The sequence below is a fragment of the Cupressus sempervirens genome, chromosome 4 (genome assembly GCF_028749045.1).
Source record: "Cupressus sempervirens isolate cs-2001-9-10 chromosome 4, ASM2874904v1, whole genome shotgun sequence".
Classification (NCBI taxonomy): domain Eukaryota; kingdom Viridiplantae; phylum Streptophyta; class Pinopsida; order Cupressales; family Cupressaceae; genus Cupressus; species Cupressus sempervirens.
The window spans coordinates 48,686,443-48,701,607 of NC_143121.1; positions in this window are offsets into that span (position 1 = coordinate 48,686,443).

Here is a 15,165-nt window from a genome sequence, read left to right on the forward strand (position 1 = left end):
CAATAGTTGGTTTACCTTATTTGTGTTGAGACTAAGTTGTCCCAAGTGCTTGCTAGTGGTGGAAAAGCCTAGAACAACAAAATCCTCATTTTTCCCATTTTGACTAATTAGTGTGTGCATGTGATCTCCATGGATGCGTGCCTATCTACCATGATCCAACTCTTCACTATGGTGCGGAGCACCTAACCCTCTTTCTTTTCATGATGTAATAAGGATCTCCCTTTGACCCATCCACCTTGTAATGGACACAAGACCCCATGGTACAACTATAAGCCTTGGGCATCAATTGGTCCAATAAGTGGATTTTTGGTCATTTTTATGTTTTCTAGGTATGTCTAGGTGTTTAGAACATTAATAAGGTTCCTATGAGTGAGTAAAGTCTGTTTACAAACATTCTTGCAATAAAACTTGTCATAAGCGCAAAATTGCTATAAAGTTGCTTAGCAACTTTTGCATTTTTGTTGACAACTTTTTGAAATGTAACTTCCAATAGTTCAAAACTATCAAGGGGTAGCTAACCTATTGGAAATGGCCTATTTAGGCTTAAAGAATTCAAGGATGGTGAAGGTGTGAAGATTCAATTGTATTTTGCTCCCAAAATCAATAAAATTTGCTGATTTCCTATGCAATTTACTGGTTTTTTCTGTACAGTATGGAATATAAGGTCTGTAAGATGATCTTTGGACTTTGAGAAGTTGAAGCTGTCTTTTTAGAAGATTTTGGTGTTGGTTTGGAGTTTTCATCATTTACCTTGCAAAAGTTATCAAATTTTTTAGGGTCTTGGTCTGTGAAACCCTTAATTTCAGGGTTTGGTCATAAAAATGACCCTAACTTGAGTTCCTATTGGTGGATTTCCTTCTTCCCTAGTATGGAGCAAGTTACGGATGTACTCTATGAGATGTTGGTAGTTTGGGAGCAGGAAGTTATGTTGGTGATTTTTGGGGATGAGCCCTAGGTCAAATATTCCCATGCATTTGACCTTTGTTTTGGAGAAATTCAAGTGGATAGAGTGATGGAAAGGGTTTAAGGACCTGATGTTTGAAAAAAGTGCCCTTTTTTAAGCCTGAAAAACAACCTAGAAGTGGAGACTAGATTCCATGCACCCATTTTTGATGACTTGCCTTGAAAACCAAGCCTAAAGTAGCTAATTAGGTCTGTCTACTTGATTAAGGTTAGGATATGCTGGAGTGGAGTTGGTCCTTGAAACTTTGGAGTTAGTAAAAACTAGGAAAAGGGTGCTTAAATCTATAATTTATTCCTTAGTTCCTTTGGTGATTTTTAGAGTTATTGGTCAAAATCAACACTAGGAGACTTAATAGGCTTCTAGGCCTAATCTTGCAAATTTGGTTGAGGGTTGTTGGGAGTGCAACCAATAGTGGATTTACCTTATTTAGGTTGAGTCTAAGTTTTTTCAAGCCCTTGCTGGAAGTTGTAAAGCCTAAAATAGAAAAATCCCTAATTTGCCAATTTTGAGGGAGTTGGCTCTATTTGCTCAAGTTGGGTTCATATTATCTTTGTGTCTTGCTTTGAGTGGTGAGACTTGAAACTTTATTTAATGAATCCTAGGAGGGATATACACTTGTGAGAGAAGAACATAACATAAGTTCAACCCTTGGAGAAAATTTGAAGGTTGTGTGAGATTTGGCTTATTTGTTGGCTTCCATTGTAGGCTAAAGGGTAGACCTAGGGCTTCTCTGGTGTTTTTGGCTTGTCATGATGCTAGCCACATAAATAGAGTAATAATAGGATCAACTTGGTCATAATTTGAGGTTAGATAGGTTAGAAGAGCCCCACAATGCAATATTGCTCCTAATTGCTCAAAATTGCTCATTTGGCTCAATAGAGCATTTTTGGGTTTTGAGGGCCAAATAAGGTAATAAATTGTTTTAGGGTCATTATTAGGTGTCTTGGATCCATCTTAGGAATTTTGGAAAGTTTAGTAGCAAGTAGAGCAAGTTTGGGTAAAAAATTTGCAAAATTACAAAAATTGCTAATTTCTTGCAAAGTTGTCATTGACAACTTTTGCAACTTTTATGCAAAAAGAGAAACTTCTTTGTGGGAGCCCTTAAACCACTTAAAGTATTTGTAAATGTACATTCTAATCCTATATAAGGTCAAACTCAACCTTTTCAAGGGGTTGGAAGAAGGAAAAATGACAATGTGCGGATTGTAATCAACATTTTGTTTATTACAATAGTCACTTGCTTTGAGTGTTTTTTTCATTCTTTGTAAAGATTAGACTTAGGGTTCCATTACATATTTTATCATTATGTATCATCTCTCCCTTCTAATAACATGGAAGAACTTCTAAATAGACCCCAACAACTTCTTAACTGTTTGTAACTGTTTGCAACAGTGTACTAACTTAACTTATGAAAATGTCGTCCAGTTGACAACAAAGTTGTCAACTTGACAACTCAACATTTCTATACTAATCTAAAGAATCTTTAACTTATTTACACTATAAAACTCTAAACATATCCATTAGTCCTTTCTCTTAGCCATTTTTGGCATTCTTGACAACATTTTGTCAATTTTGCAATTTACATCTATTTATGCATATCTTGTATCTTAACCTTGAATGATGTATGACTCCTCCATACTATGACTTTGATGAACCAAATACATTACATTTAACTATGACATTAAAATTAAATGACTTTAAACTCCTTAAACCTCACTTGTGTCATTTTGGCCTAAGTTTGCCCATTCTTGGCAATGTATTACAAATTTGACAATTTCATGCTTCCCTTACATTTTGATGGCTTCAATAGCCATGGTTCATCATCAAATTACTTTACATATATTTATTAGGCATTTATTTTTCCTACACTGACAACAAATTGACTGATTTTACGAAGTCTTCTACTTTATTTTGAAGATTTACTTGTGATTAATACCCTTTCCATGGACCCAAAGGCCTAGGACCCATGGAAGGATGAATACTAACTATGTATCATAGTTACTAATGAACTTGTCTGTAGAAATATTGAAGAAGTGGAGTGATCACTGGTTGGAGCAAAGTGTTCCCTAAGGGAAATGATAGCTAGGGAGTAGCAGTGAGAGATTGGCCTTAAGGGAAAAGCATTTTTATGTTTTGGTTGACCATATATCGTCAAACTCATGGTGAATCAACCGCCAAATAGGTCTAGCAGTGTTTGGAGAAGGGAGATTGGAGAAACCCTCAAATCAAGGGTTTAAGAGAGGTATTTTGGGGTTTTTGATGTTATAAGTGTGCTGGGTTGATTTCCTCTTGGATTTAGAAGTTTTGAACCATTTAATGACACTGTCCAAGGTTTGGAAACTTGGGGATATTTCTGTGATATAGTTTCTTTGTAAAATCACCCATTTTTTATGCATTTTGGGGTCACATAGTGAGGGCAGTCATATACTTTCCAAAAGAACCTACCCTTTCCTTTTGGTATGTTAAGGTGTCTTAAGAGACCTAATTGACAAATTAGTAGCCCTCCAACAGAAAAAAAGTCTAAATAACTTAAACTTTATCCAGAGCACTTGATGCAGAGGTGGAAAGGGAATATGGTGGATCCAAGGTCCAAATCCAAATCCAATCAAATGCATAATTGAATCTAGTGACCAAAAGTGCCTTCAATAAGTGAAATGGTAAATTATCCACCAAAAAGTCTTATAATGTTATCCAATAGTCCTAAGATATGCAATCCAAGGTACTTGAATAGGTTTCAGACTTTCTTCAATGGTTTAGACACCAAAACTTCAATATTCCTCAAACTAGGCCTAATAGCATGCCTTGTAGCCCTGTAGTAGCACTCACAAGGATTTTTCTTCAACTTTTTCCAAAACAATAGGAAAATAAATTATATATTTGAGTACCCTTTATGGATTTCCTTAACATACCAAAAGGATAGGGTAGGTTTCTTTGGACGGTATATGACTTTTTTCACTATTTCTTTGATTTTTAAGGCCTAATTCTCATGCATTTACAAAGGAAGTGCTAACCATTCAAACTCCTAGGTTCCAAATCTTTTTATAGTGCCATAAAAAGGTTCAAATAAAAGTAATATGAAGTCAATTTGACTCCAAGAGGTTTCTAGGTACCAAAGCCCCAAATTGTGCCCTCGAAACCCTTAAATTTAGGGCTTCCTCAATCTCATGCTTCCCAAAGTTTCCTGCAACAAATAAAGGTTGGAACACCTTGTATGCAACATGTCTAGACACATTCCATCATAAAATAGTGCCCTTGTTTGGCAAAAATTCTCTAACCTTCAGTCTATCCTCCAAATCCACTTAGTTTCTTAGTCTTCTTTATGGTGATCACCACATAAATTTAATCAAACTTGCATTTGCAAGATTAGTATGATACTGTACATGTTAAATTGATATTATGTATGTCAATAAGATGCCATTATATGAGAATTAGAGTGCTACATTCATAGTGTGGAATCTACACAACTATCTTAAAATCAGATTTTCCAAAGATTGAATAGTACCAAAATGATTAATAGTGAATGTAGTAAGGTTTTTAGAACATGAAATAATTCAAATAGATGAAATATGAATGATAAAAACATTTTCCAAGGAAATCCAATCAATAAGAACTTTGAATCATACCAAAAAACCCTTTAACTTTGCAAGAAATTAGATTTTTTTATTCAATTTGCTATAGCAGTCTATACCATGGATTCTCTGCTTGTACAATGGATTTGTGAAACATTTAATAAAATCCTATCAACTACCCCCACTAATCCAAATTGATTGGATGGTTTAACTTGGCTTAAAAAATAAAGAAACTAATTCCCTCCTAAATGTCCATGACCATTATAATTTGAAAATTCAAATTTATAACTTTGTAACTTTTGAATTTTTGAAATTGCTAAGTGATGAAACTTTACCAAATTATTTAAATGGACTAGTTTATCATATTAAAAAGATTAGTTTATTGTATTAAAAAGACTAGTTTATCCTAAGGACCCTAGGACCTAAATTATCCTTATTTAAGGTATTTCTACCTATTTTCCTAGATACTAAATGCCCTATAGGTCTTAAGAAATCAAGGTTTATAGAAACACTAATGAGTCTCAAGCCTTTACAAATGGGCTGATATCAACTTGAAACTAGTCCTAACATTCTAAAACATTATAACCTCCATCATGAGCCACTTAGGAAGGTAGTGCTATGAAGGATCATTGCAATGTCTTGTGAAATGCCTTGCTTTGCCTTTGTAGAAACTATTTTTAAAGGTTATGGGTATGTTAAGCAATCTAAGAAGTTTCCAATACCTATGTATGTTCTTCATATATTTTTGAAGTGAAGCCTAACTCCCAAATTCTACTAATTAGTGCATGCACGTGATCTCCATGCATTTTGCATTTTCAGGATAAATAAGTCAAATGCACACTTAAGTTTAGTTTAAAACCAAAAATGGTATTTTGGATTTTACATACCAAAGGTTCATCATTTGAACTCCTCGCACTTGTATCTAATGATATCCCTATTTGGTCTTGATCTATTATAGTTTTCACTTCCTTAGCTGCCTTAGATTTTCTTCCACTTCCATTTGTAGGTGTGTTCGTAAATGCAACTTGTTTACTCTTTTTTCTTTTTCCTCCTTCAGTTAAAAACCAATATTAAAATCACATTAAATGCTAGAAGAAAATCAAGAAATACAGTAAAATTTGTTAACATAGGAACCATATTATGGAAGAGTAAATTGATTGTCTGTATACTTTTAATTCTTGTGAAATCCATCAATAAACATTTTATATCCTAAAATATCAAAAGTTCCATTTGTTTTTAGTAGACCTAAATAATCTTTTGGTTCTCTCAACTTATACATTAGCTAAACAAAATTATCCTTAGAGAGAACTATATCTGTAACTGCTCCATTATCATCAGGATCGAGACCTGTTTTTCGTCTTACTTTCTGATGATTGTGATCCTTGCAATCCTAGGCATAAGATGATTAACACACAATGGTACTTGAACAAAAAGAACTAATAAACATTGAGGATGTGAATTGATAATACTATTTCACAAATGATTTTGGCGTCTCACCCTTTATCACTGGGCCATCAACTTTATTAGCCCTCTTCTTTGGTGACCTGTAAATGAAGAATTAGCACTAGTAAAAAATCTAAGATAAGATTAATCCACTAATATTAGAGAATCAAAAAAATTGAATCTGGCTTGTCATTAAGAATTATCCATTTGTACAAATCCTTGCTTTTTGAGTTGTATGATAACCATTGCTTGATGAGTATTGGAAACTTCTCCCATTGTATCCTTGCTTTCGCCAGTTTGAAGTTTTTGGTTACATGCACACAATCATGAATTTACATCACAAAGCATTCACATTGTAAAAATTTTCATGTTCTTTCATTACATTTTGATCTAAACAACAAATTCTAAACTTTCACTTTTTCAAATGACTAATCTGAAAATGGGTCCTATTAAAGAATCTAATATAAATTCAAATAATGTATCTAGGTTCTAAACAAATCAAAACATAAAATCTGTGATTTAAACTTATCTCATCACTTACACATAATAACAATACCCACCTTGTCATGTGGACAGTCTTTGGGGGAGGCTGTAACATTGTATTTGGATCCAATTCAATCTAATGAGCCGACTGAATCTGCTCTACATTTTAATGTCTCAAGTATTGCCTCGTGGTCTGACTTGCAAACTTTTCAAAGAATCTTATTATGTGGTTTTCCACCATATTTTATCAAGTGAACATTTGATGCAACAATAAGGTTTGAATAATGAAGAATCTTCCTCTCTGTTTGCCAATCCTCGAATAACCACAAGTTAGGGTTCTTCATAGAATATCGTCTAAGCCATGTGTTGGTTACACCCATCGCATTGACATGGTACTCTAAACCTTCACCATCTACACCAATTTTTGTTTGGCTTGGCCATAATGACACAAATAATAATATATCCCTTCTTTATTGTCTTCAAGTGCAATAACAACAAAAACATGGCCTATAGTGACAAATGTACAAAATGCGATCATTAATTCAGAAAGTACTTAGGTAAAAATTATAAAGTTACATATTAAAATTACAAAGATATATAAATATATATATTACCAGGTTGCACTAGATCAGACAAGTGGTCAAAATCAATAGACGAATCCATCTCTACCATTTCTAGTACTTGTGGGGGATGATAAGTGTCAATTGGGTTCAAAACTCATATATCCCATTTGTCCACCCATTCAGTTGACTCACAGTTATCCCAATTTTCTTCTACACATGATGGACAATAGCATGCCATTTTTTTTGTGTGGATACTCCATGAACCTACATCAGAGCTTCTAAAAGAGTGCAACTCACTGGATCCTATTAGTGTGCAACAATCATCATATGGTGCAATGTTAGTATTATCTATCAACCAAAAAGATCTATGAATCATAGACTCACCTTCCTTACCTAGACCCATTGTAGCATTACACCACTGTATGATGGATTTTGCATCTATCAATATTGCTCCATCTTTGTGCTTTAGTTCTTCACAAGATAAGACTCTTTTGATGCATGCACCTGCACCATCATGCTCTCCCTTTCCATGAACAACCTTTGTGAAATTTCACATATATTGGATTCTACACAGCCTGTGCATCCTAGTCAACCAATAGAACATCTGTGCATTATTTAATTGAGATTTGCAATTGTTTGACCAAATAATGTTGTAACGATATGTTATGCCCCTGCTAGCAAAATCTCCATAAAATAGTTGAAAACAACCATGTATGAACTCCGTAGAATGTGATCGATCATCATTGATGTAAAAATGGTACTCCTTCAAAATTTTCCTATCATCCTCTATACTTGTAGGTGAATGCATGAATGTTATGTGAACAAATATGAAAACTTGTTGAGAAGTAGAATACTTTGCTTGCACCTCATTTTGTGGTTACGGTGTGTACTTCTCTATGAAATCTACAACCAAAACAATGGTATTCAGTGGAAATGTGTCCTTGCACAACTTGAATTGCAAATCCAGCCGTCGAGCTCTATGTGTATGCCTTACATACTCGTACATAATCTTTTCATGAAAAGTCTTCATGAACTCATACACTGGAATCTTTTCAATGACTAAATGACATCTTTTACCCTATTTCCCATCTTTTACAGCATATGCCACTATCTTAAATTTATCATAATCTACTATTTCATTTCCAATTGCATGTGTACTATCCATATGTTGACAAGTTGATAAAAGTTGCAAAGAACCACAAAATAAGCATGTACCATCCAAGCATGATGTCTTGTAAAAATTTTGGTCATCCCTTATTTCACATAAAATGTTGGATATGAATTCTCTTGAAGATCTTGGTGGCTCATTCATGTCACAATCCTGCAAAACAAACTCAGAATGCAAAAACACACATATATGCCTAAAAACATCAAAATGGTTAGAAAATTCAATATGTATCCTACAACAACAAGTTGTGAGTGTGTGATTTATCTTCACATAAAAAGGTTTATCCATCTCAAAAAATCTTTGACTTATTCAAATTTGAGGATACATACCAATAAATTTTGCAAAAAATTGTGTTTGAGTTGAGTCCAAAAAATGTTTCGCATGTGGGTCACAATTTTGGCTACCAATCCTCCTTCATACAACATCTCTTTGATTAGAGGAAACACCTGTGTTATTTTTTCAAAAATCTTCGATCAATGATTTCAAAGCTTCACTAATTTCTTTATCCTTTCATGGTAGTCTACCGCTAAATGTTCATAACTCATTTTTTGTTGGATCTTCTAATCTCTCATACCTTAGCATTGCTCTCCTTAGAGTACCTCTACCAATTTTTAATGTTTTTCTTGTCTTTTTCATGAGTCAATCTTTCTTCATTTGACTACTTACTATTGTCAATGTAAGTACACATCTTGTGATATTACTATCTTTGGTGCGTGATTTAGAAGCCACTTTGTCATAAGCACTCATTAGATTCTTTACAATGCTTTTTTCATTTGAATCATCCATCATTCTTAGCCCTAGAATCTTCATGATAGGCCTAAATTTCAAATTCTTCATCATTTCAACAAATAATTGGCATTGACCTGTAATATTTAATTCTTCAAAATATAATCTCCACATACGATTAACTTTTCTTTGACAAGTACGCTTGCTAATCTTCTCAGGCATTGATTTCAAAATGTTAGTATTAATATCAATCAAATATTTTGGTCTTCTAAAATGAATTATAGAAGGTGTTATAATCTCTTCCATTCCCTCAACATTTTGAACATCAACATAAGGTTGAGTGTATTGCATACCTTGAAATGAAGATGATGTTCCTTGGCAATAAGATGCAAAAGATGGAATATCACCTCCTTGATGTGTTGATGTTGTGTCTTCAACATGACATGATGGAGTGTGTATATCGTTAGATCTACAAATTAGTGTCTCTTCAACATGGGAGGATGATATGACTCCAACATTGAAAGATGGTGTAGCTTCACAATTCAATTGTCTTCTTGAGTGTAATAGTCTCATTCATTCTCTTTGTCTTTCCATTTCTTCCTCTTTGTTTCTTTGTATCAATAGTTCTTGATCCTCTCCGAAAGTCAATTCTTCATTATTGCTTTGCAATTTTCTTTGTTCACATAGTAGTTTCATTTTATGTCTTTTAATTGCCAAATCTCTCTCCCTATCTTCATTTGTTTGAGTTTTTGGTTTCTTCCTTGGCATGATGATGATTTCTACATGTCAAATTATTCAAACATATGAATTACTTACAATGTGTAAATCACAAATCACTCAAATACATATAAAAATTACAATTATTTGAATGAATACACAATATATATCAAACAACTTGTCAAATTTCTAACCATTTCGAAATAACATTTCATTCAAACATACAATTTTCAATGTATTCACTATATATTAAACATGTCAATGTATAATCAAATTTGTATCTATATATCAACAAACAATATTTAAAAAGGATTGCACTATCCTTTTCTATACAAAGAATGTTTAAAAAGTCTTCAAATCGCGTATCCAATGATTGAAGTTGGTGTTTGCTAGCTTCAAAAAGTTTTCAAGTAGTGTTTGCTGTGTTGAAACCCATGTTTTCTGTCGGAACAATAGAATGCACAACATACCAAAAGTAGAGAATGGATGAAATGGGATCCAAAATTTCTTTTTGGCCATTTTGGGTGATTTGACATAGTGCGTATGCACTATAACACGTACGCACTATAAAGAACTTATGCACTATAGTGCTTACAAACTATGTCAAAACACATCTCTCCTTATCCGACCATCCCCCATCCCCTACTCTCTCTCTCTCTCCTCTCCCATCCCCTACTCTCTCTCAGTCTCTCTCTCCTATCCCATCCCCTACTCTCTCTCTCTCACTCTCCCTCTCCTACTCCCTCTCCCATTGCCTACTCTCTCTCTCTCTCCCATCCCCTACTCTCTCACTTTCTATCCTCTCCCATCCCCTACTCTCTCTCCTCTCCCATCCCCTACTCTTTCTATCTCACACACTCCCATCCCCCCCTTTCTCTCTCAGGCTACTCTCTCTCCCATCCCCTACTCTCTCTCTCTCTCTCCCTACTCTCTTTGCTCTCCCATCCCTTACTCTCTCTCTCCCCTCTCCCATCCCCTACTCTCTCTCTCTCCCTTTCCCACTGCCTAATCTCTCTCTCCCTCTCCCATTGCCTACTCTCTCTCACCCTCTCTCCTCTCCCATCCACTACTCTCTAGATCTCTCATACACACCCCCATCCCCCCTCTCTCCCTGTCCCCCACTCCCTCTCCCAACACCTACTATCTCTCTCTCAATTTCTCTCTCTCCCCCCTCTCTACTCTCTCTCTCCCACCCGCTACTCTTACTCTCTCTCCCATCCCCAACTCTCTCTCACACTCTCTCTCATCTCCTACTCTCTCTCACACTCTCTCTCATCTCCTACTCTCTCTCACACTCTCTCCCATCCTTTCACTCTATCTCTCTCATCCCATACTCTCTCTCTCTCTCTCTCTGCCACCCCCTACTCTCTCTCACACTCTCACGCTCTCACACTCTCTCCTATCCCCTACTCTCTCTCTTTCATAGACACACACACACACTCTTATCCCCCCTCTCTCTTCTCTCCCATCCCCTACTCTCTAGATTTGTCACACACACTCCCATCCCCCTATCTCTCTCTCTTTCCCACTCCCTCTCTCTCTCTCTCCCTCTCTACTCTCTCTCTCCCATTCCTTACTCTCACTTTCTCTCTCCCATCCCCTACTCTCTCTCACACTCTCTCTCCCATCCCCTACTCTCTTTATTACACACATTCCCATTACCCCCCCTCTCTCTCTCCCTCTCCCACTCCCTCTTCCACTACTTACTCTCTCTCCCCTCTCCCATCGCCTACTCTCTATCTTTCACAAACACACACACTCCCATCCCCCCTCTCTCTCCCTCTCCCACTCCCTCTTGCACTAGCTACTATCTCTTTCTCAAGTACTCTCTCTCCCTCTTTACTTTCTCTCTCCCATACCCTACTCCCACTCTCTCTCTTCCATCCCCTAGTCTCTCTCACACTCTCTCCTATCCCCTACTCTTACTCTCTCTCTCTCTCCCATCCCATATGAGCTCTCTCTACCACCCCCTACTCTCTCTCACACTCTCACACTCTCTCCCATCCCCTACTCTGTCTCTCTTACACACATTCTCATTCCCCCCTCGCTCACTCTCTCCCACTCCCTCTCCCATTCCCTACTTTTTCGCTCTTACACACACTCCCATTCTCCATTTCTCTCCCTCCCACTCCCTCTCTAACTGCCTACTCTCTCTCTCTCACTCTCTCCCTCTCTACTCTCTCTCTCCCATCCCCTACTCTCACTCTCTTTGCCACCCATTCTCTTTCTCACACTCTCACACTCTCTCCCATCTCCTACTCTCTCTCTCTTACATACACTCCCATCCCCTCTCTCTCCCTCTTTCATTGCCTACTCTCTTTCTCTCCCATCCCCTACTCTCTCTCTCTCTCTCTCTCTCTTCCATTTCCTACTGTCTCTCCTTCACACACACACACCCATCCCCCCTATCTCTCTCCTTTCCCAAACCCTACTCTGTCTCTCACTCACTCTCCCTCTCCCACTCCCTCTCCCACCACCTACTCTCTCTCTCTCTCTCTCTCTCACTCTCACTCTCACTCTCTCTCTCACTCTCACTCTCTCCCTCGCTACTCTCTCTTTTCCACCCCCTACTCTCTCTCACATTTTCACACTCTCTCCCATCCCCTACTCTCTCTCTCTCTCTTACACAAATTTCCATCCCCCCTCTCTCTCTCCCTCTCCCACTCCCTCTCCCATCACCTACTCTCTCTCTCTCTCTCTCTCTCTCTCTCTCTCTCTCTCTCTCTCTCTCTCTCCCATCCCCTACTCTGTCTCGAGCTACTCACTCTCCCCCCTCTCCCATTCCCTACTCTCTCTTTCACACACATGCACTCCCATCCTCCTCTCTCTCACTCTCCCTCTCCCACTTCATCTCCCACTACCTACTCTCTCTCTCCCCCATCCCCTACTCTTAATCTCTCTCTCCCATCCTGTACTCTCTCTCTCCCTATCCCCTACTCTCAATCTCTCTCTCCCACCCTATACTCTCTCTCTACCACCCCTACTCTCTCACACTTCCTCTCTCTCCCATCCCCTACTCTCTCTCTTACACACATTCCCATTTCCCCCTCTCTCTCCCTCTCCCACTCCCTCTCCAACTGTCTACTCTCTCTCTCTCTCTCATTCCCTACTCTCTCTCTCTCTCTCTCTCTCTCTCTCTCTCCTCTCCCATCTCCTACTCTCTCTCTTTCACACACACCACACACTCCCATCCCCCTCTCTCTCTATCCTCTCTCATCTCCTACTCTCTAGATCTCTCACACACACTCCCATCCCCCCTCTCTCCCTCTCCCACTCCCTCTTCCACCTCCTATTATCTCTCTGTCACTCTCTCCCTTTCTACTCTCTCCCTCATCCCTTGCTCTCTCTCTCTCTCTCTCTCTCTCTCTCTCTCTCCCCTCTCACATCCCCTACTTTCTCTCTCTACCAGCCCTACTCTCTCTCACACTCTCACACTCTCTCCCATGCCCTTCTCTCTCTCTCACACACACACACACACACACTCCCATCCTCCTTTCTCTCTCTCCCTCTCTCGCTCCCACTCCCACTACCTAATTTATCTCTACCATCCCCTACTCTCAATCTCTCTCTACCATCCTGTACTCTCTCTGCCACCCCTACTCACTCTCTCACACTTGCTCTCTCTCCCATCTCCTACTCTCGATCTCTCTCCCCCATATTGTACTCTCTCTTTGCCACCCCTACTCTCTCTCACACTTCCTCTCTCTCCCATCCCATTCTCTCTCTGCCACCCCTACTCTCTCTCACTTCCTCTCTCTCCCATCCCCTACTCTCTCTCTCTCCCCTCTCCCATCCCCTACTTTCTCTCTATCTCTCTCTCTCTCTCTCTCTCTCACATAGTTATCTGCCCCCTCTCTCTTGCTCTTGTTTTACATCTCTTCTTCATTTTTTATGCACTATTTAGATTTCAATAGTTTGTGTGCACTATAGTGCACACGTGATATTGAGACCCAAATTCAAAAGCTTTAAATAGTGCGTACATGCTATAGTGTACAAGCGCTATAGGTCATATGCGCTATTCAAAGCTTTGCATTAAAACCAAGCCTAAGGCTTGGTTTTGCCTTGGAGATCCAACCCAAAGGTTTGGTGTTTATAAATAGGTTTGAGACATGTTTTGCTACAAACATACAAAAAATGATTGATTTTTCTTGTGTGCTCTCCTTCAAGATTCCTTGTGGTTGGGCATCGATAAAATCAAGTTACATGACATTGTAGGTCTCTATGTTAGCTATATAACCATATAATTTTTTTTTAATTTGAACTATTTCAAGACTTTCATCTATAATTTCTTTTGAATGTATGTTCATTTTTTGTCAAAAACCACCATGTACTAATTGGGTTGTAGATTTTAGCTCGTTCATCAAATTTTGTAACAACTTAGTTTTTTAGAAACTAGAATCCATTCTACACACTTTGAAAAAAAATGTTTTGATTTAGATTAGTTTTCAATTATTTCTAGGGGGAGCACATAGATATTCCATGTTTTTGGGATGTGTCTAGTTAAAAAATTCATAAAACAAAAATACACATTATAAAATTATCGAAAAAATCTGGGATAAACTACATAGTGTTAAGTAACTTTTGACTAGAGCGATTAAAGAATTTCAAAAAAAAAGTCAAAATTTTAGGGGGGCCACACTTTGTATTGTGTTATGTTTTTTTTGGAATAAACAGTACCATTTTCTATGGCCCCCTTTTTGAGGACCTAAAACTAAACCATTTTGAAAAAAAATTAGTAGTTTAGAAACTAGATTTAAAGGACTACAACTTTTGTTTTTGTCATATCTTAAAATTTTGAGCATAACTATCTTCAAATTCTTGTTGAAGTTCAAAAATTTCTAATTTTAGGAAAAAGGTGTCCACTTATACCCCCCTTTTGGCACTACAACTTGGTGCACTTAGCCCCTAGATCTAAGTGCTAAATATATGTAATTAGCCAAACTAAGATATGGAAATAGGTCTATATTAAAATATGAAGTAAAGAATGAATAACTCATATTGAAATGTGCAAGGTGATATAACTATTTCTTCCAAAAATTATAGATTTGAAACTATGACCTAATTTCTAACTGCAAGTCTCTGAGCATGACGAAAAGCCCAGAGAGCATGTTTTTATCATACCTCTAGGAGAAGGTTGACTTGTTGGTAAAGTGTCCAGACACTTTACATGAAGATGGACACATTCCTTAGGAATTATAGAAAATTCAACCTAACTTCTCTAGAAAGGTCTTGGCTAGTAGTTCTTATATTTGTGGTTACAATTTTGATATCCTTCTCTTGTACATAATAAAACTTAGTTTTTGTTTTGGTTTGATGAGGGCTTGTCATGGTCAAGCCCTAGACTAAGGAATAAGGGGCTAAAATACTGATAAAATAATTTATAACATGTAGTATTATTGGATATATAAATGAGAAATAGAAATACCTTTGTAGATGCAATTATTTTAACATGAAATTAATCATGCAAATGTAATAGCCTTGAATTAGAGAAATCAAAAGGAAACCATAGAAGCCAAAAACTTGTGAATGTAA